The sequence below is a fragment of the Capra hircus genome, chromosome 5, assembly GCF_001704415.2.
Source record: "Capra hircus breed San Clemente chromosome 5, ASM170441v1, whole genome shotgun sequence".
Lineage (NCBI taxonomy): Eukaryota > Metazoa > Chordata > Mammalia > Artiodactyla > Bovidae > Capra > Capra hircus.
Window position 1 is genome coordinate 35,687,741 of NC_030812.1, and position 23,400 is coordinate 35,711,140.

Consider the following 23,400-nt stretch of genomic DNA (forward strand, 5'->3'; position numbering starts at 1 on the left):
CTCAAATCAGTAAAGAATTACAATAAGGTGAATTTCATGGGGTGCAAAGTGAAAAAAAAAAAACAAAAACACTATTCCAGAACTTCATTCAGAGGGACTTGCTTTTAATTGAGCTTTACAATAAGGCTTTGTTCCAAATTCCATTCAAAATGCTGGCACATGTAAAGGTTTTTCAAACACTCTTACTTTTCAATTTACTACTCAACTGGGAAAATTACAGTGGTTTTCTTTACCAGTTAAATGGCTCAATATCAACAGCAGGAGTTACTGAACACCGCAGTATCTTCTGTCTATGTCCTATGATTAAATTAGGCTGCTTCCTTAAGCTTTACGTTTTCATATGACTTTTTTGCATAACAATGATACAAACATTTGCAGCATTCAGTTTTTCAAATATACACCTTCAGAAAATGTGGTACCAAACGGCCAAATCTTCAATGATATCTAAAGACTTTCTAACTAAGATACCAAAACTCCAGAATTTTGACTCTATAGGAGCCAAAAACTTCAGCTTTTATGCACTTTCCATATTATATTTTGATATTTTGATCAGTGGTGTGGGTATGGAAAATTAGTTTCTGAGTTAGGCAAACATATTTAATTACAACTCTGCTGCTTACTAATTATGTGATAATAAGCAAGTTTATGCTCTTCGAGCCCCAGTGTCTTCATCTGTAAGAAAATGATAATATCTACCCTGATTTCCCCAGGGGATGGTTGGTGGAGAACAAGATGGTGGATTAAAAGGACATGGAGTCCACCTGCCCCCAAGAACACATCAAAAATATATCTACATGTGAAGCAATTCTCACTGAAAACTGACTTGAGACTGGTAGAAAAACTCTTGTTAAAAAAACAAAACACACACATCAAAAGCACAAAAAATACTCTTGTTAAACAAAAAAACAAAAAACACACAGAATCCGGCAGAAAGGCATGAGGAACAATCAGGTTGGGAGCTGCACCCCTAGGAGGTGTATGTTATATTAAATTACTGAAAGGGAAGGCCTGCAACCTAGGATACTCTACTCAGCAAGTTTATTACTTAGAACTGAAGGAGAGATAAAGAACTTTTTTGAATAAAGTAAATGTAAAAAGAGTTCACCTCTATTAAACCCACCTTAAAAGAAATGTTAAAGGCTTTTCAGTAAGAAATCAATATCTATAGGGAAGAAAAAATCTCACTAGTAAAGGGAAATATATAGTAAAGGCTGTGGATCAACTTTACTAAATAATATCAATGTGTTCTACTTATAAGTTTTTGTACTTTTATATTTTTGAAATTTATATCTTAAGGACAGTAAACAGTGTAATTTTGTAATCTGTATATAACTACTACCCAAAAATAAAGGAAAATTCCATGACAAGCTGTGAAGAACTCAATTTATGTGATTAACAGAGGTACTAGTATATTGAAGTATATGCTATATAAAATCTACTATGCAACTCACAAAAACAAACCAAAATATATTTAAAGCAACTTGTTAAAATCTTTTCTTCTTTTTACTTGTGGATTCTGATCAAGATTCTTAACCTCAAGATTTGGCCCATCTGCTTCTCTTCCAGCAGATGGAGCTATAATTACCATATGGTTTCTCACGGTGAAACTAGTGGGAAGTCAGGAAGTATGGAAGATAGTTTTAAAAAAACTAAGCTAAACTCTATCCATGAAGTGATATTTGTCCTTTTTTTTTTTCCCTTCTAAATAAGTGCAGCCTGAAGTATCTAACAGAAGCAGAAGATGTTAAGAAGAGGTGGCAAGAATACACAGAAGAACCATCAAAAAAGATCATGATACAGATAACCATGATGGTGTGATCACTCACCTAGAACCAGACATCCTGGAATGTGAAGTCAAGTGGGCCTTAGGACGCATCACTATGAACAAAGCTAGTGGAGGTGATGGAATTCCAGTTGAGCTCTTTCAAATCCTGAAAGATGATGCTGTGAAAGTGCTGCACTCAATATGCCAGCAAATTTGGAAGACTCAGTAGTGGCCACAGGACTGGAAAAGGTCAGTTTTCATTCCAATCCCAAAGAAAGGCAATGCCAAAGAACGTTCAGACTACCACAGTTGCACTCATCTCACACGCTAATAAAGTAATCTCAATATTCTTCAAGCCAGGCTTCAACAGTATATGAACCATGAACTTCCAGATGTTCAAGCTGGTTTTAGAAAAAAAGCAGAGGAACCAGAGATCAAATTGCCACCATCTGTTGGATCATTAAAAAAGCAAGAGAGTTTCAGAAAAACATCTATTTCTACTTTATTGACTATGCCAAAGCCTTTGACTGTGTGGATCACAACAGACTGTGGGAAATTCTAGAGATGGGAATACCAGACTACCTTACATGCCTCTTGAGAAAACTGTATGCAGGTCAAGAAGCAACAGTTAGAACTAGACATGGAAAAACAGACTGGTTCCAAATAGGAAAAAGAGTACGTCACCCTGCTTATTTACCTTCTATGCAGATAACATAATCAGAAATGCTGCACTGGATGAAGCACAAGCTGGAATCAAGATTGCCGGGAGAAATATCAATAACCTCAGACATGCAGATGACACCACACTTAGGGCAGAAAGTAAAGAACTAAAGAACCTCCTGATGAAAGTGAAAGAGTAGAGTGAAAAAGCTGGCTTAAAGCTCCACATTCAGAAAACTAAGATCATGGCATCTGGTCCCATCAGTTCAGTTCAGTTCAGTTCAGTCGCTCAGTCATGTCATAACTTTCCTTCCCATCACTTCATGGCAAATAGATGGGGAAACAGTGAGAGACTTTATTTTGGGGGGCTCTAAAATAACTGCAGATGGTAACTGCAGCCATGAAATTAAAAGACACTTGCTCTTTGGAAGAAAAGTTATGACCAACCAGACAGCATATTAAAAACAGAGACACTGTTTTGCTGACAACGGTCTGTCTAGTCAAGGCTATGGTTTTTCCAGTAGTCATGTATGGATGTGAGGGTTGGACTATAAAGAAAGCTGAGTGCCGAAGAATTGATGCTTTTGAACTGTGGTGTTGGAGAAGACTCTTGAGAGTCCCTTGGACTGCAAGGAGATCAAACAAGTCTATCCTAAAGGAAATCAGTCCTGAATATTCATTGGAAGTACTCATGCTGAAGCTGAAACTCCAATACTTTGGCCAACTGATATGAAGAACTGATTCATTTGAAAAGACCCTAATGCTGGGAAAGATTGAGGGCAGGAGGAGAAGGGGACAGTAGCAGATGAGATGGTTGGATGGCATCACTGACTCAATGGACATGAGTTTGAGTAAGCTCTGGGAGTTGGTCATGGGCAGGGAAGCTTGGTGTGCTGCAGTCCATGGGGCTGCAAAGAGTCGGACACTACTGTGTGACTGAACTGAACTGAACTGAACTGAAGTACATGTTGTCATGGCAAATAATGGTCACTGATATAGCCAGCTTTAAAGTGAATTCACTCTGAATAGTATTTTCCCCAAATACCACATAAGAAATAATGTACAGGGGTTTTTTTTGGTATTTATTATAGGAGATAATAATAGATGATACGACCAATGGTTTGAAAATAGAGAGTATTAGATAGCGCCTACAAAGTGGAAATTTTTTCTTAATAAGGACCTCTTTTTGATAAGTAACAATTATAGCATGTTTTAGGTACAATTTCTTTTGATGTCACATAGCTTCTCATCTAATATTAAAGGAGTTTTTACATCTATGCACCTGATGATCAAGGCAGGATCTGAGGGAAAGTTTAGACCTCTCCTGGCCAGAAGAGAAGTCAGAAAATCACAAGTGAATTTATAAGGCACAATTTCACAGAAATTCCCATTGTAAACACAGCAGTGACTACAAATTACTTAAGAATGTGCTTTCTTACTTTCTCTAGCCATAGGTAACTGTGGGATTATTTTGGTGGCCAAGCCCAGTCTTCTGGACAGCACTATGTGCCTTGGAAAAACACATCAGGTACCACTAGTCCCTGTGTGTGTGCTACGCTGCTTCAGTCATGTCCGACTCTTTGCGACCCTATGTATACCTATGGCTGATTCACGTTCATATATGGCAGAAACCAATACAATATTGTAAAGCAATTCTCTTCCAGTTAAAAAATAAAAAAGTGAGACGGTGACTCTTGAGGCTTCTTTGGTTTTTAAATTTTGTTTATTTATTGGTTCACTGTTGGCTGCACTGGGTCTTTGCTGCTTTGCACAGGCTTTCTCTAGTTGCAGCGCTGCCCCTCCCTGTGGTGTGCACGCCTCCTTGCCGTGGAGCACAGGCTCTAGGTGCAGACCCTTCAGCAGTTACCGCTTGTGGCCTCAGTAGCTGTGGCTCATAGGTCCAGAAGACAAGATCAACCAAGCACATTGCTTTGCAGCATTTGGAATTTTCCAGGACCAGGGACCAAACCTGTATCCCCTGCATTGGCAAGCAGATTCTTATACACTGTGCCACCGGAGAAGTCTGGTGACATTTATTTTAATAATACATTTAGTCCAACGTATCTAAACATTATCATTACAACCTGTAATCAAGACAAACTTAGGGAGTTGATATTTTACATTTTGTTTTCTTACTAAAGCCTTTATATCCATGGTATACTTTGCACATCTTTGTTCAGACTGCCATATTTTGCAAACTCAGTAGCCACTTCTTCCCGATGGCCCCATGCTGGAAAATGCAGACTAATGAAACACTCGGATGAGAGACTTAACTGATCAATACTCATCTCAGCATTCCAGTAGCCTGTGAGCACAGCCACTACTGTGTGTTTGTTAATTCTTTTATATGTGATTTTCGAGGAAATCTATCTTCTCCACTGAGATGCCTTAAAAGAAACATTGACTATTGAATTGTAAAAAGCTTTCCAAGGTAAAATGTAATTACAAATGTTTTGAACCCATCTTTAATGTTTCTTCAAAAGGTTTTGAATAAATATTGATTCCTTCATCTAACAAGGTTGATTTTTCTCCTCTAAGAGTTTAAATAAAAGAAATGTCAAAACAGTCTAATTTTTTTCCCTGGTGATGCCTTAATGTTAAAAATATTTCCCTAGAATATACACCATATGTCATCAGGAAAGAACATTTTTTTTCATAAGTGAATGAAACTTCATAATCAGCCATATGAGCCACAAGTCTTTCAAACTATTGAAAGAAATAGGACAACCATTATTCAATGACGCCATGTCTGTCCATATTATTATAGACAGTAACTGCCTAACGTAACAAGAGCTAATGCCAGAGGAAAAATATAAACACGTATTTTTAAAAATTTAATGGAATGAATACAGAACTTCTTTTAAGCCTTGGAAGGGTCTGAACTACTGTCTAACATCAAACATGATGCCACAGATTCATTTTGTTCACAAATGTCTACCTTATGCTTTAGTACCTACTGAGTTGAAATCAAAGCTAAGCTAAACAAAGAAATTCTTAGTAAAAAGGTAGTTAAGTTTCCATCATGAAAAAAGTAACATTTGAACCATTTTTAATACATAGTACAATTCATTTTTTTTTATTATACTGAGATATAATTGACAAAAGGGCTCCCGTGGTGACTCAGAGGTAAAGAATCCACTTGCCAAAGGAGGAGACAGATGTTCCATCCCTGGATGGGGAAAATCCTCTGGAGAAAGAAGTGGCAGCCCACTCCAGTATTCTTGCCTGGGAAACCCCACAGACAGAGCAACCGGGGGAGTTATACTCCATGGGGTCAAAAAGAGTCAGACATGACTTAGCGACTAAACAACACCTTGACAAAAATTGCATATATTTATGGTGTGCAATATAATATTTTGATAAACATATGTATTATGAAATGATTACCACAATCGAGCTATTTAACAAATCCTTGACCTCATATAGTTGTCTTCTTAGTGTATGATGAATAAATTTAAGACCTAGTTTCAGTAAATTTCAAAATAATGAATTAACTGTAGTCACCATGCTGTACATTAGAGTTCCAGAACATTTTTATTTTGCATAACTGAAACATGGTGCCCTTTGACCAATGCCTCTCCATATGTTTTCTCTTTATTTAAAGGTAATAAGCATGCAATGGACATAAACCTGGGCAAACTCAAGGAGATGGTGAGGAACAGGAAGGCCTGGTGTGCTGCAGTCCATGAGGTCATGAAGAGTCAGACATGACTGGGTAACTGAACAACAAGAAGCATTAATAACCTCTAGGTTTTCTGAATCTGCTTATTTTAAAGATATGGGATACAAATTATACTAAAGAAAAGTATGAAAACTAACAAATTTATGACTGAACAATAATGAGTTAAGAAATGTTATAGCAGAAAGAATTTTGTCTCAACTGAAAAACCTATGTGCACAATATATACTTTATTGAAAATACAAACACCACATTTTCTCATGGATTTCCTCCCTATTGCATATTATAACTCTTTGTTCTGAGAAGAACATGCAAAACAAAAATTCTCTCCTGAATGATGTGTTCTGTTTCACTGAGTAGAACCAACGTACTGAGAGTTGAGTGGTGTCCAGACTGGAGTGGCGCTTGAGAAAGAAAAGTGTCTCATGGGTGTCCAACATTCCCTTCCCCTCTCTTCCAGTGACCTAGTACATGGGCTCTTTGAGGGGACTGGAATGTGCCCTCCTCCAGGGAATCTTCCTGACCCAGGGATTTAACCTGAGTCTCTCGTACCTCCTGCAATGGCAGGCGTGTTCTTTACCACTAGCACCATCTGAGAAGCCTTTTCTTTTATGTGAGGAAGGGTTAACTAGGATGGATAGGGGCCATCTGTCAGGGGCAACATGAGCCAGCCACAGACCTGGAAATAGGAAAAACCTATGCATAAAACTGGGCTGTTTATCCAAACAATGTCCAAGTTATAAACCCTTTTGAAAAAGACTTAATACCAAACAAAGTATCATCACATGCTGGGACTGGTAAAACACAATAACCTGTAGAAAAAAATCTGTGCATTTTTAAAGATAATGAAAATGCTTTTAAAGCATTGATATTTATTAATCCAAATAATGCTATTTTCAGAAGCAGAAATCAAGTAAAATAAAAGCCTATGCTATTTTATACTTTTTAATTGTATCTGTAAATTCTTTTTGGGGTTTGTGACATCATACTAAATTCTAATGCATTATATTACTACTGGCCATAACTTTTGGTATAAAATGCAAGAATGTATGGTAATATAAGGCACTAAAATTCTACACTGAATAAATCTACATCAAAATCCACATGAAATACCCATGTATTATTTATAAGAGTAATTTCATCTTGTGATTCTGATCAAATCATAAATAATGAGATGAGGCTGAAAATGAAATTTAGCTTTATTGAAACATGTGATTGCATATTTCTTCCCTTTTTCATATTTAAAAGGTTAAAACATGACATTTTGGGTCCACATTCAATACTAACTTCTTTTAAGTATAATAATGAGATTCTATATAACTGACCAACAGAGCTTTAAATGTAGCTGCATGTGGCTGTAATTTTTAAAAGTGCAGAAATGCAATAAAAACACAGAAAAGGTATGCTATTTCTTCAAAACATATATGTTGCTTGTTATATATGAACATACAAATATATATTAAATTTTTATATAAACTTATATATATATATATAGTATCTGATCTTTATATGTGCATATAGTTGTATACATAGTATGTGGGTATATTGTTGTTGAGTTGCTTAGTCATGTCTGATTCTTTGTGACCCCATGGACTGCAACATGCCAAGGTTTCCTGTCCTGAGTTTGCTCAAACTTGTGTCCATTGAGTTGTTGATGCCATCCAATCATTTCATCCTCTGTCGCCCCCTTCTCCTTTGCCCTCAGTTTTTCCCAGCATCAGGGTCTTTTCCAGTGAGTCAGCTCTTCACATCAGGTGGCTGAAGTATTGGAGCTTAAGCTTTAGCATCTGTCCTTTCAATGAATATTCAGGGTTAATTTCATTTAGGATTGACTGGTTTGATCTCCTTGCTGTCCAAGGGACTCTCAAGAGTCTTCTCAAGCACCACAGTTCAAGAGTGTCAGTTCTTCGGTGCTCAGCATTCTTTATGGTCCAACTCTCACATCCACACACAACTACTGAAAAACCATAGCATTGACTATATGGACCTTTGCCAGCAAAGCGATGTATAAATTTGAAAACAAAGTTTTTTCAAAACTGCTGACCACAAATGATGCCCCTAAATAGTGTTTCCAGCAATGTAATTGGAGTTATAAATGACTGATATGAATAATGTAATATCAAATGCCCTTGGGGATCTAAGGTATTATCTGGATTGGCTCCCTAAGTCAGTTGATCAATAGCACACTTCACTTAATAACAATCCTGTAGTGATCATCAGTATCCAGTGATGTATCCTCATTTTGAAATATGAAAGGATTGTTTTTCAAAACTTATTTTCCATTTTAAAATTATGTTTTAATGCTCATAGTTATAGAAAAGCACATAATAGAAAATAAAATTACTCAAATAAGAATAATTTGATGGATGATTTCCTGCTAGTGCTTTGTAATTCTTTGACTGTATTTCATTCCAGTATTTTTTCTGTAGCTATATGTGCATACCTGTGTATGTGCAATGCATGTACCCACATGTGTGTGCTACAAAACTATTATTACGCCATTTCCAAGTTTGCATCCTGATTTTACACTAAACTTGTTACATGGTGGGTATTTTATCAGAAAATATTAATGTTCTTCAAAAATATTATTTTAGCTAAACAGCTAATGTTAAAGAATATTCCATGACAAAAGTTATTTAGCTTATTTAGACTTGCTATCTTTTTCTCATATGTCAGTATTATAGACCCTAGTCAATATCTAGCATTTTCTTAACTTATACTTTTACAAGCAGAATAATTACTGAATCAAAAGTTATGATTATTTGAGGGTAATTTCTGTATTTTAAAAGTTGTTTCTTAGAAAGTTGATTCAAATTACACTCCCCACCAGCAGTGTATAAATGTCTATTTTTATCTTATACAGTGGAAACTTAAAAAAATATCTAGGCCAATTTGATAGGTAAAGATGGTATCCTGCAGTTTTCATTAGAATGTCTGTGTTCAATAATCAAGTTGTTAATTTTACACGTTGTTATTTTTATGTATTTTCTATAAACTTTATTTTTATAGTGTTTTTCAAATTGATTCTTTAGTAAGAATATTAATCATCTCCGTTTAAAATACGTTCCCAGTGTATCAATCATTTAAAACGTTTTAAAATTATTTTCTATTGAAAATGTATATATAAACAAATATACACAGATATATATTATATAGTCAATATGTCAGTCTTTTGACTTGTGATTTTTTCTTTTGATGATGAGAAATTTGTTGAGTTTACTTAAGTATTCATAAGCCATTCTAATCTATGTCTTTAAATTTTTTGTTTCATAATGGTTACTATTACCTTACTTGAATTGTTGCCTCTCTTTTTTCTTTTTGGTCAAATGGGGTAAAGGGAAAGAAAGGAGGATCAAACAATTTTTTTCCCAAGATCATTTTCCAAGATTCTCTACTGACAAGACCTTTATTCATGTTTTTGTAATGTTTCTCTTTGATTGTGTCTGTGTATTTGTAAGGGTTCATGTAGAAGGGGTCAGTATAGCATAACGGCTTTTGTGCATTCTGAAATCACAGTGGATATTGTGGCTCTTACACTTACTAGTGTGTGACCTTCAACAAATTACCTAATCTGTCTGCTCACACCGCCTACATGTGAGTAACAATGTCAGCCTCACACAGATGCCATGAAAATGATATGGAGTCAACATATAAAGTGCCTAGAGAATACGAACTTCCTGCTGAATTAATGGAGTCACTCAAATAATCGCAGTTTCTAATCTCCTTGAGCCCATTATGTAGATTTGTCTTTAGGAAAAGGAGCTCCTTACAACCAACACTTGAAATTCAGCAATTCTGCTCTTGTGGCTTAGAATGTGGGGAGGCTCATCTAAGTCTACTGCCTTCCCACCTTCACTACCCACTGCCTAATTATTTATAGGAAAAATAATTGCAGGCTTCTTAGCATAGTGTTTAACAGCAACTGGTTCATTCCCTATTTCCAAACTTTTTCCATCCTTTAACACGGTTATGCTCCAGCTTTCTAGCTTCAATATGTTGAGTGGATGGCTGCTTCTTGCCTTAAGGTGCCTCCTTAGGGCAGAATGAATTGTTCATAAACCATAGGAGCCCACATTTTAAGTTGATCACCCTGAACATCCTTGCCAAATATGGTGAAAATTTCAGCAATGTGTATGCTAATATTTGCAGCTGTTTTTTTTATTCTGGGGCTAATATGAGAATGTTTTAACTGTATGATTGAAAAAAGATAATATGACCTCTCTAATGCACAGATACTCACCCGATTCATTAATGTTTCATTACCAAGGTGAAAAAGTAACCATACTGCAATTAACAAATGCATCACATCAATACATTGCATACTTCAGACTTACACAATATGACATGCCATAATTTTCTCAATAAAAATAAGTTTTAAAAATTCTCATTTATTTCTTTCCTGTATTTTGATAGGTAATTTTTTAAAGATATAAATGTAATATTAGACATACCAATTAAAACCACAGTTCAAAAATGCATTAGGTGCAGACAAATATTATTTGATTCCACTTATACCAGGTAGCTAGAATAGTCAAATTCAAAGAGTCAGAAGGTATATTGGTAAACGCCAGGAGCCAGGGGGTGGGTATGAGGAGGAATGGGGAGTTAGTGTTTAATGGCAGGAGAACTTCAGTTTAGGAAAGTAAACACTTTGGGAGATAGATGACGGTGAGAGCTGCACAACAATGTGAAGGTATTTAGTGCCACTGAACTGTACAGTTAAATATGGTGAAAACAGTGTGTTTTACATTATATTTTATATTGTATTTTTCCACAATAAAAAACATTTAAAAAATGCATTGGCTCTTGACATTTATGTTATAAGCACTGTTTTTTTTTTTTAAATTAGAGGCTAAATAGAGGACTGCATTCTTCTTCTTCTTTTTTTTTTTTTTTAATTTTAATTTTTTATTTTTTTTTTAAATTTTAAAATCTTTAATTCTTACATGCGTTCCCAAACATGAACCCCCCTCCCACCTCCCTCCCCACAACATCTCTCTGGGTCATCCCCATGCACCAGCCCCAAGCAAGCTGCACCCTACGTCAGACATAGACTGGCGATTCAATTCTTACATGACAGTATACATGTTAGAATTCCCATTCTCCCAAATCATCCCACCCTCTCCCTCTCCCTCTGAGTCCAAAAGTCTGGTATACACATCTGTGTCTTTTTTCCTGTCTTGCATACAGGGTCGTCATTGCCATCTTCCTAAATTCCATATATATGTGTTAGTATACTGTATTGGTGTTTTTCTTTCTGGCTTACTTCACTCTGTATAATTGGCTCCAGTTTCACCCATCTCATCAGAACTGATTCAAATGAATTCTTTTTAACGGCTGAGTAATACTCCATTGTGTATATGTACCACAGCTTTCTTATCCATTCATCTGCTGATGGACATCTAGGTTGTTTCCATGTCCTGGCTATTGTAAACAGTGCTGCGATGAACATTGGGGTTACATGTGTCTCTTTCAATTCTGGTTTCCTCGGTGTGTATGCCCAGAAGTGGGATTGCTGGGTCATAAGGTAGTTCTATTTGCAATTTTTTAAGGAATCTCCACACTGTTCTCCATAGTGGCTGTACTAGTTTGCATTCCCACCAACAGTGTAGGAGGGTTCCCTTTTCTCCACACCCTCTCCAGCATTTATTGCTTGCAGATTTTTGGATCGCAGCCATTCTGACTGGTGTGAAGTGGTACCTCATTGTGGTTTTGATTTGCATTTCTCTAATAATGAGTGATGTTGAGCATCTTTTCATGTGTTTGTTAGCCATCCGTATGTCTTCTTTATCTTTCTCCTTCACCTTCTTCTCCCTCTCTTTCTCCTCTCTCTTAATTGTTGTCTTCTTTTTGCTAAGTAACAACTATCAACAGCAACAACCATAAAATTCTAGTCAATAATCTTTATTGCTCTCATTTTGCTAGAGAACAATAAATATTTTTTCTTGGACAGAGTTAGGTGAGTCTGACATTTCCTTAAATGTCTTTAATGCCTACCCAGTGTCAAATACCCTTAGATGCTTTCTACAACCCTGTGGAAAAAGTGAGGCTCAGAAGGTTAAACAAAGTGTTCTAAGTCTTTCAACTGAGAAAGTTATTTCATCTCAGTGTAAATCAAGCCCCCATCAACACCCAACTCAAAGACTAGGAAGCAGTACTATAATGTAAAGATGAATCAAGAGATGTGAAAATGAAAAGAAGTCCTAAATAACAGAGATGGAGCAGGACTCCATTAAAAAATGGTACTTAAGATGAATTTCTGGAGATGTATGAAGGTGAATAACTGGAAAAGGGAGGAAGGCCCTCTAGGGAGAGCGGAACATGGTCCACATCCCCCACTTCCCAGGAAAGCATGGAGAGCTTGCGTTCTTGTGAGCAGGTGGCAGGTAAGCTGGTTTCAGTTCAGTTCAGTTCAGTCGCTCAGTCGTGTCCGAATCTTGGCGACCCCATGAATCGCAGCACGCAAGGCCTCCCTGTCCATCAGGGAGTTCACTCAGATTCATGTCCATTGAGTCAGTGATGCCATCCAGCCATCTCATCCTCTGTTGTCCCCTTCTCCTCCTGCCCCCAATCCCTCCCAGCATCAGAGTCTTTTCCAATGAGTCAACTCTTCGCATGAGGTGGCCAAAGTACTGGAGTTTCAGCTTTAGCATCATTCCTTCCAAGGAAATCCCAGGGCTGATCTCCCTCAGAATGGACTGGTTGGATCTCCTTGCAGTTACAGATGTTCAAAGATGCAAACAGTAAATGGAGGTGGACCTGATGCCCGTAAAGCCTTGAACACTATGCTAAGAATCTGCACTTTTTTGTTGCTGTTGGTAATGAAGTAGAAGGCAGGGGGTGGTAAGGCTGGGGTGGAGATGATCTCTGGGTGGCATATTACTATTTTGAGAATAAAGGTTTCTGAGAGTGATCTGGTCCAGTCAGCATTTTAAGAAGCTAGTGCTAGATGCTTTACTTTGTTATTTACTTGTCTGTGACCTCAGAAATACATGCTTGACTTACCTACAGGTGAATATCTTTTAACACCATTTTCTTTAACCATCTAGAGTACAGAGTCACTAACTAAAAGATTAGTTAGGAGTGTTGGTAGATTCAGTGTCAACTAATAAGATTATTCAATATTTATAATTATTCAATAAGTTAATTACAGTTTTACATATACATGACAGAGCTCTGAACTGTTTGCTCGGTGATCTGCGACAATGGTCAGACTAGGCTTGGTTTCAGGTTGCCATTACAGACCATTAAGTGCCAGGTCTCAGGGGAGCTGAATCTGTCACCTTATAAGCACCTTTAGGATTTCCTCAGTATAAGAAAAGCATCCAACTGATGGCTGATAGGCCCCAAACGCCCAGGTCCTAAAAGAAGTTTTGAAAGCAGGGCATTTTCACAGCTTATAAATTGGCCATGACAGAACTGTCAGTAACCACCTTTTAAATGCCTCCCTGGGATTTCAGGTTTTCATTTTGGAAGGTCTGTTTTCATTTTATACCCAGTTAAATTATGGTGATGCTTCAGCTTTTTCCTTTAATAATGTTGTAAATCTATTTCAAAGATGAATGCCTCGGCTTTGTGGCTCCTCCTTAGAGTTGTCACTCACTCTGGAGATGGCTTTGGTTCCTGTAAAGCCATTTTCCCAGGATGAGACTATATGTAAAGGGGAAATGGTAGGGGCATCCAGCAGAGCAATCATGGCACTGAGAACCCCCTCGAAACCTTGACCTTCTTTGGATATTTTGCCCATTATGTGGATTGCAGTTGTTTGATAATTTCAATTCCTGCAGCCTAGAATAATGAGCAACAATGCCCAATGAGAGATTATGAGTATAGCCCCACATACATTTGAATAGAAATCCCCAGAAAAACAAACAAAACAACCTTTCTCTATTAAATATGTTTATGTTCTTTGCAATTAAAAAAAGACTAGAGCACAAAAGGAAATATTGCCTTCTCATTCTGTTGCCTTTTTTGTTTTGCAAAAAATCTTTTATTAGTTGATTTAATCAGTAATATTACAATAGCTGCATTACTCACTAAGGACGTAAAGTGCAGCTAGTCACTACCACACAGACTTCTCTTTGCGAGAGGGAAGAGTAATGATCTGAAGATACAGATTACAGCGATAACATAAGTGAGCTATAATTTGAAGGCCTAAATGCCACTGCTGTGAGCAGAAATGGGAGTTTTGCTAATGCCAATACTTTCAATTAAATGGGCTGAAGATTATCTGGCATACACTTAATAGTGCCCAATTCATTCACGAGGCAGTTCTAGGTACCTGAATGCTAATTCCAAACTCCTATTTTCCCTCCTCTCTTGCACTTCTTTACATGATTAAAATAAACGTTGTTTCTGACTGATTGTCAGTCAAAGCTCCGTGCAGGATACAGTGTATACAGGGCCCAGAAACGTCTTTAGACCATCAAGCATCAGCTCACTGGAAGGTGCTGAATAAATTAAACCAAAAATATAAACCCTCGGTTGATGTCTTTGAACTTCTCAGCAAACATTCTTCATACATATTTAATCGCTCCATTGAGACTGTTACTGTTTGGAGAGGTTCCAAGCATTATTTCCATTCCATTAATTAGTAAGCTTTCAGAGTGTCTACTCCTTAACCCAAAATGATTGAGTCTACAAATGCCTTCCCACTTACTGACCTGCACGCTAATTGAGTTTGCATATAGATTAAAAGAAAAAGTGTGTTTTCAGAAATTGTTCAAAATATATGACTGTCATTTAAATTCCTTGTAGCAGGAGAAAATGGCATGTCAAAATGGTGACACTAAACATCTTGTCTGAATTGACTTTTTAAAACACGATGTGCCACAAACAAAGTTACAGGGGCTGGAAAAAAAGAAGCTGAAATAGATTTTTCAATGCGAAAGCACACTGTCTTCTTTAAAAGGGGAATAAACACTGTGGCTATATTAATATCTTATTCTGCCAGTTTCTAGCTCTCCTTCATGTGGTAAATATATTTATAGAAGGAAAACATAAATTTCTTGTATTCAGAAACAGAAAGCTGAAACACAGAATATCTTATCAATATTATTTAGTTCTACTCAAGGAAGAAGCTAAATGTTTCTTAACATTCTTTGATAAACATACTTAAAAATGGTGAGGTATTTCCAATGAAGGGTACATTACCCCCTGAGCAAAGTAAAATTCATACCTTCATATATATGTTGTTAAGATAAAATAGAACTAATGAATTTTAACTTTATGTGGTTCAACTTGAGAAACTGATCTTATAATTTTCATATTTAGTCACCTCTTTGCTATCCTACAGACTGTGGTCAAATTAAAATTCTTAAACCTCTAGACTAATATAGAATGAATGAAAGCATTTTCTACAAAATGATGCATTAATGATTGTCTTGACCCAGCACATATGGAGTTATAGAAATGCTATGTAGTGTACATATAAGACGTTTCTTTCACATGGTCATTTTCATCAAAGAATGTAAGCTAAATTGAGATTATAGAAAGTCCCATTTTCCTGTTCCTCCTACCATTTTCCGCTAATAATCATGTCCAGAGTTCTCAGGAGTACTTTCTTAGTTTCCTCCCCAATTTTCCCTTAGATAATTAAAATTAAAGAATAAATGGTTTGAATTCATTCATATTTAGTTTTTAATTTGATTTTTAACCTAAGAATATAATAGGTAAACTCTTAGACAGTAATGACAAATAGAATCTTCTCCAGGGTTTCTCAGGCTAGGCCTTCTAATTAATTGATCCTGGCTTTAAATTATACAAGAAAGTAACCTAGAGGCTATTTTTGCATATTCCATGAAGACATTACTTCTAATATGACCTAAATCTGATAATGCCAGTATTGAAAAGACAATGAACAAAAAGACACAAGATGAATTAAAAATCAAAGATTGACACAAGAATATTAAGGACTTTTAATTTCTACAATTATCTACTATTGATTGAGAAACCGTGACTAGATGACTTCAGGGGAATGTTAAAGATATCAAAAAAGGAATTTCTGTACTATATGCAAAACAAAAAAAGCAAGGAGAGAGTCACTGGTAAAAAGAGAACAGTTTCTTAATAAAGATGTCAATAGGATTTTTAAGTATCATAAACTCACTCTAAAATAAAATACCTGTTTTAATTTTATCTAAAATAGTTAGAACAATCAAGAAAATTTGGAAAATGAAAAACAAATGTGGACCACTCCTATATAAAGTACAAAGTTCCACAAATTAATAGTTTATTTCTTCAGAGTATAAATAAATGAAATATAGACTAAAACAATGGAAAACATCAATGAGACTAAAATCCAGTTCTTTGAAAAAATAAGCAAAATTGATAAACCTTTAGCCAGACTCATCAACGAAAAATAGGAGAGGGCCCAAACCAATAAAGTGAGAAATGAAAAAAGAGAAGTTATAATGGACACCACAGAAATACGAAGGACCGTAAGAGACTACTATAAGCAACCATATGTACATAAAATGGACAACCTGAGCAATTTAGTACTAACAGAAGGATGGAAAATGTGCATCACTAAAGAAACTTTAAGAGTTCAGAGATTAGACTATAAGTATTGCAGTATTTCAAATCTGTGAGGGAAAAGAAGGCTTGGTCAATGGATAGTGGTAGGACTACAAGATTTTCAGTCTAAAAAATAATGGTAGATCTCTAAGTTAAACTACATAAAAATAAAATATTTCTGCAAGGCAAAATACCTGCCACAAAACCCCAAAAAAGCTCACCATTACCAAATAAAAAGGAAATTATCAATACCATCAAATAAAGAGGAATAAAAGTCAAAACTAAAAGGAATCACCATTTTTAATCTAACAAAGGCATGGATTAAAAATTCTGATAATATGCTGTGTTGGTAAAAATGTCTAATAAAATACAAATTATCAAATAATCTCATGCATTCCCAGTGATAGTGCAATTTGGTAAAACTTCCAAGAAAATAAATTCATTATACCTATTAAAATTAAAAGTGTATATGCCATTTAGCCCAATAATTACATTTCTAGTGACATATACTGTTTCATACAAATATGAAATAATATATGTTAAGAAAATAATCACTGAAAACATTTGAAAACATATAAATGTATATGAATAGGGGAGTGGTTAAGTAAATTATGGTTCATCTATGCTATGTGGAAATATATAAAAAAATATATTATTAAACAAAAGCATGTGATGAACAAATGTCTATAATACACTCTCATAACACTAGTATACAATAAACAAAGCAATTAAATATACACATGTATATGTGTATAAAATATAAATGTACTTACATCATTTCTAAAATGATACAAAATGTAATTAGCAATAGATTCCAGGAGAACTGAGTGACTGGGAGATGAGACTGGAGAGGATGAAAAGGTCACAAGTTGTTGCAGTCTGTTCCCTCCTTTTCCAAAGGGATAAACATGTGATTATTCCATATGTGCTTGGCAGCCAAACCAAGAGTGGGCATGTAATTAGAGTTAGGCATTTTGGATGTAAATATTAGTCATATGTGCAATTTTGGGGAGGTGCCATTAAAAGAAGAGAGATATGCGTGCGCTTACTTAGTCCCTTCCCCTACCCACAGACTGAAATGTGAAGATTCAACTGGATTTCCAGTATGTACCTTGGCTTATGAGTTACAATGCTAAAGAGCAGTGCAGCAAAATGTGAAAAGGTTGGAAATCTGCAAACCATGCATCATTGTACCGACCCTGGATTGCTTACTTCTGGAGTCTTTCAAGCCACTGTTGATCTTAGGTTTCTGTAAATCTGAGTTTACATGATCCTAACTAATATATAAGTTGGAATCAAGATTGCTGGGAAAAATATCATTAACCTCAGATATATAGATGACACCACCCTATGGCAGAAAGAAAAGAGGAACTGAAGAGTCTCTTGATGAAAGTGAAAGAGGAGAGTGAAAAAGCTGGCTTAAAACTCAACACTCAGAAAACTAAGATCATGGCATCCGGTCCCATCACTTCATGGAAAATAGATGGGGAAACAACGGAAACAATGAGAGACTATTTTCTTGGGTTCCAAAATCACTACAGATGGTGACAGCAGCCATGAAATTAAAAGATGCGTGCTCCTTGGAAGAAAAGTTATGGCCAACTTAGCATATTAAAAACCAAAGACACTACTTTGCCAACAAAGGTCCATCTAGTCAAAGCTATGGTTTTTCCAGTAGTCATGTATGGATGTGAGAGTTGGACCATAAAGAAAGCTGAGTGCCAAAGAATTGATGGCTTTTGAACTGCGGTGTTGGAGAAGACTCTTGAGAGTCCCTTGGACTGCAAGAGATCCAACCAGTCAATCTTAAAGGAAATTGGAAGGACTGATGCTGAAGCTAAAACTCTAATACTTTAGGATGGACTCCTAAGATTCATCTAAGCCACAAATCTCAATTTTGGTGGGGAGCAGGGTGGCTCAGATGGTAAAGCACCTGTCTGCAATGCAGGAGACCTGGGTTCGATCCCTGGGTTGGGAAGATCCCCTGGAGAAGGAAATGGCAGCACACTCCAGTATTCTTGCCTGGAAAATCCCATGGACAGTGGAGCCTAGTAGGCTACTGTCCATGGGGTCGCAAAGAGTTAGACACAACTGAGCGACATCACTTCACTTCACTTCAGGGAACTGACACATGAATGTAACTAGAGACACTCACCAAGGCATGTTTAAGTCTTACAAACATAATTATGAGTGAAAGAAGGAAAATATAGAGCATGATTATATAAATCTTAAAATGGGAAAGGACTAAATCAAACTGTTTAGAAACTCATGTGTGATTGGTAAACTATTTTTTTTTAAGCAAGGAAATAAAATTCAAATAGTGGTTAACTTGGTTGTGGAGGGAAGAAGATAAAAAGGCTTTAACATGAAACAATCATTGGCGGGCCTCTGGGAAGTTGATTTTTTTTTTCTTGACTTAGTAGAGGATACACAGGTGTTCACTTTATAATTACTCATTATATAGTATGTTATGTTTAAGTCTTTTTCTCTGTGTGTGTTTTATTTCATAATTTTAAAGAAAAAAAGGTTTTAAGTGCTCCAGGCAAAGGGGATAAAATGTATAAAGATACAAAGGCAAGTGATAGTATCAAGTCATGTGGAAATCAAAGACATTCATTATGGCTAGAGGGAAGCGTGTCAAGGGAGTTGCAGGTGGGAAGTGACAAGGGATGAAGTTAGAGTCAAACATAAGCTTCATAAAATTGACTTTGAAATCCTGGTCTGAAGTCAAGAAACCTCCAGCTCCATTTTATTACCACTGCTTTGGCTACTTGGGGTCTTTTGTGTTTCCACACAAATTGTGAAATTTTTTGTCTTAGTTCTGTGAAAAATGTCATTGGTGATTTGATAAGGACTGCATGTAATCTATAGATTGCCATGGAAGTATATTCATATTTACAATATTAATTATTCCAATACAAAAATATGGTGTATCTTTCCATCTGTTTGTGTCATCTCCAGTTTCTTACAGTTTTCAGTGTAAACGTTTTTTTGTCTCCTTAGGTAGGTTTATTCCAAGGTATTTTATTCTTTTGGATGCTTGGGTACCCATGTAAATGGGATTGTTTCCTTGATTTCTCTGATATTTTGCTATCAGTGTATCAAAATGCAACAGATTTCTATATATTGACTTTGTATTCTGCAACTTTACTGAATTCATTTATTAGTTCAAATAGTTTTTTGGTGGTGTCTTTAGGATTTTCTATGAATAGTATCATGTCATCTGCAAACAGTGACAGTTTTACTTTTCTTTATCGATTTGTATTCCTTTTATTTCTTTTTCTTCTGATTGCCATTCCAAAACTATGTTGAATAAATGTGGTGAAAATGGACATCCTTGCCTTGTTCCTTATCTTAGAGGGAATGTGCTCTCAGCTTTTCACTGCTGAGAATGATGTTTGTTAACTGTGGTTTGTCATATATGGCCTTTATTATGTTCAGTTCAGTTCAGTCACTCAGTCGTGCCTGACTCTTTGTGACCCCATGAATCGCAGCACGCCAGGCCTCCCTGTCCATCACCAACTCCCGGAGTTCACTCAGACTCACGTCCATCAAGTCAGTGATGCCATCCAGCCATCTCATCCTCTGTCGTCCCCTTCTCCTCCTGTCCCCAGTCCCTCCCAGCATCAGAGTCTTTTCCAATGAGTCAACTCTTTCCCACTTTATGGAGAGCTTTTTACTATAGATGGGTGTTGAATTTTGTCAAAAGCTTTTTTGCATCTATTGAAATGATCATATGGTTTTTATTCTTCAGTTTGTTACCATGGTGTATCCCATTGATTTGTGGATACTGAAGAATTCTTACATCCTTGGGATAAATCCCTCTTGATCATGGTGGATGATCATTTTAGTATATTATTGGATTCAGTTTGAAATCCTATTAAAATTTTTGGAAGTTATCATAAGTGCCATCTTAAGTAGAAGCCATTGAAAGGCTTTAAACAGAATAGGCATTTTATTCTGGCTTCTGAGTGAGGAATGGATTAAGAGTGAGCAAGGATATTGGTAGGAAAGTGAATTAGGTAGCTATTATGGTATTTCAGAAGAAAAGGGGTGACAATCTGAACTAGGGAAATGGCAGAAAGGATAGCAAATACTGGGCAGATTCCACAAATTCCACAATTCTTCCTACAAGAAGGAAGAATTTATAGGACTTGATGAATTATTGGATATGGTGGTATAAATCGATGACAGTGCCATTCTGATATAGAAAGAGAGAGAATTAGGGAGACAGAGAGACAGAAGGTGGGCTGGACCAGAGGAGAAAAGAGCAGAATAGAACAGAAAGTTCCCTTTGGGAGACTCTGGGACATTCAAAATGAGATACTCATTAATCACCCATTTGGTACATATTTATTGGATGTCTGCTGTTCCAGGCACTGAGAATATAAAAGTGAAACAATAGAGGCTCTGCTCTTATGAAACTTTCATAAATCTGAAACTTAGGTAAAACCCAGGTGGAGGGAGAAACTGGAGCCATCATTTATACTTTGCATTTTGGGAATAGAGAATTAATAGTGAGTGAAAGTAAATATTTCTAGAAAACCATACCATGTGATTCAGTAAGCTGGACAAACAGCAAACTGAAAGACTAATTATAATAGGACAAGAGGTCATAATTAATTTGAAACTAATTTAACCTGATTGTTATTCAAAAGCAGGGAAATGAGTGTCAGCTCCTCTACTTACTCACTATATGATATCAAGCAATTCATGGACCAGACCACTCTTGTTTACTCATTTACAAGTGTTGAAAGTGTTATTTTTCAGTCAAGTTTGACTCTTTGCAATTCCATGGACTGTAGCCTGCCAGGCTCCTCTGTCCATGGGATTCCCCAGGGAAGAACATTTGAGTGGGTTGCCATTTCCTACTCCAGGTTATCTTCCTGACCCAGGGATTGAACCCAGGTGTCCCACATTGCAGGCAGATTCTTTACCGCATGAGCCACCAGGAATGCCCTCGTTTACGAAACTGGGATAATATTACTACTCCACAGAGTTGATGTGTTGATTCAATTGGATAGCATGAAAACACCTTGCTCAGGTCAGAAGAGTGGCTTGGCACTGAATCTAAATCTGGAATGACAATTATAGGGTGCTTTTAGATGATGCATGGAAAAGCATATCACTGGCACACGCATGTAACTGCAGAGTTAAGAGCTCACAATATTGAACAAAGGAGGATTTTTTAAATGTAAAATCAGTCTGGTTTATGTTAATCTTAGAAGTAAACATTTCCACTAATTTATGAAATTATTGTGTATTGAATGCGGCTCCATATTAAAAGCATTGAAATAAAGAGCAACATTTCCCCCAATGCTGACACATATAATTACAACAACCTTTTTTCAATATAGTGAACATTTGTTAGGTGTTGAAACACTAATTGTAGTTCCCAAAAGAAATCTTATGAACAGTGCAATTGCTGGAAATAGAAGCATATCTATGGTCTCTACCAGCTTTACAAGGCAGGAAGCAGAAGTATGGGAAAGGCTCCTAGGGATCAGAAGGAGTCAAAAGATGGTGTCTAAAAAGTGAAAAATGGGGGAAGTAATGGAAGTAATCTGGAAGTGAGCCACTCTAGAATTCCTGTGCACTGTGCATGAGCTGTGTGATGTGCCCTTCCTCTAGCACAGTACATTCATCTGAGCTCAGTAAGTACACATCCCTCTCTCACAACTATGTACTAGGAAAAATGACCTTGTCTCAACCAATGAGAGGTCAGGGTGGTGTGGCTCCACTCACTCATAAATACAGAGTTTGGGTTATTTCTTTTATTTGGTATTGATATCTCCAACATGATGTTCAATGGGCATCTCAACTTGACATTTAATATTGTATTGCTCACTTCGAAAAACTCTGGAAGTAACATTTCTTTTTCTTTCTCTGATCCTCAGCTTATTTGACATAACTTGGGTGTTTAACAGACACCTATGCAAAGAGATATCTTGATTCTCCTCTCCAAGTTGCTTCTCTGCCAATTTCCCATCTCTAAATGGCATCAGTATCTACCCAGGTGCTGAAGGTCACAAGTTACAAGTCATCTTTGGATCTTCTCTCTCTGTGCCTCCTCATGTCTATTTTTCCTCCAAGACATATTCTGAATCTATGAACACCTCTCTATCTCTACCACCACCTTTTTGGTGCAAGTCAATATCATGTCTTGCCCAGGTCACTGTTTTTCATATTATCTTCCTATAATTCATTGTCTACAGAGTAATTAGAATGACTGTTTTTAAATATTGACTGAAATTTCACAGTGGCTTTCTCCTCTGCTCTTTAGAGTGACCCTCAGACTCCAAACCACATCTTTCCCACTACTGCCTCTTGGAGTGACCTAATTTTGAAGGACTCTCCACAATTTTTTCACTCCCTGTGAGCCTCACTGGGTTTCTTCTATTTTTAGAATAGGGCATGCTTGGTTCCTATCGCAGGGCTTCTGCATGACCCAATTCCTCTGCGTGGAATACCTTCTCCTGATCTTCACATGGCTGGCTCCTTCTTGTCATTAAGTTCTCTAATTAAGGATCCACGGGAATTTCCCTAATGATACAGTGTAAAGTGGCTTCTTTCGGTCATCAACCTGTTTTGTCTTCTTTATGGCAAAAACCATTATGGGTTTTTTAGTTACTTGCTTGCTCGTTCAGTTTAACCTGTATAACTTCACCAGAATGTAAACTGCAGGTTTACCAGGTACCTTATCTGATTTTTCTCATTTCTGTTCAGTTTCTAAAACAGTTACTGACACACAACAGGTAATAAATATTTATCAAATTAATAA

The 23,400-nt window shown here is 36.5% G+C and overlaps 1 protein-coding gene across 2 annotated transcripts in view; it reads right to left on the reverse strand.

Moving 5' to 3' along the window:
- Window positions 1-23,400, reverse strand: part of TMEM117 (transmembrane protein 117) — a 590,052-nt gene that overhangs the window by 148,394 nt on the left and 418,258 nt on the right. The gene's annotated exons all lie outside the window — the stretch shown is intronic.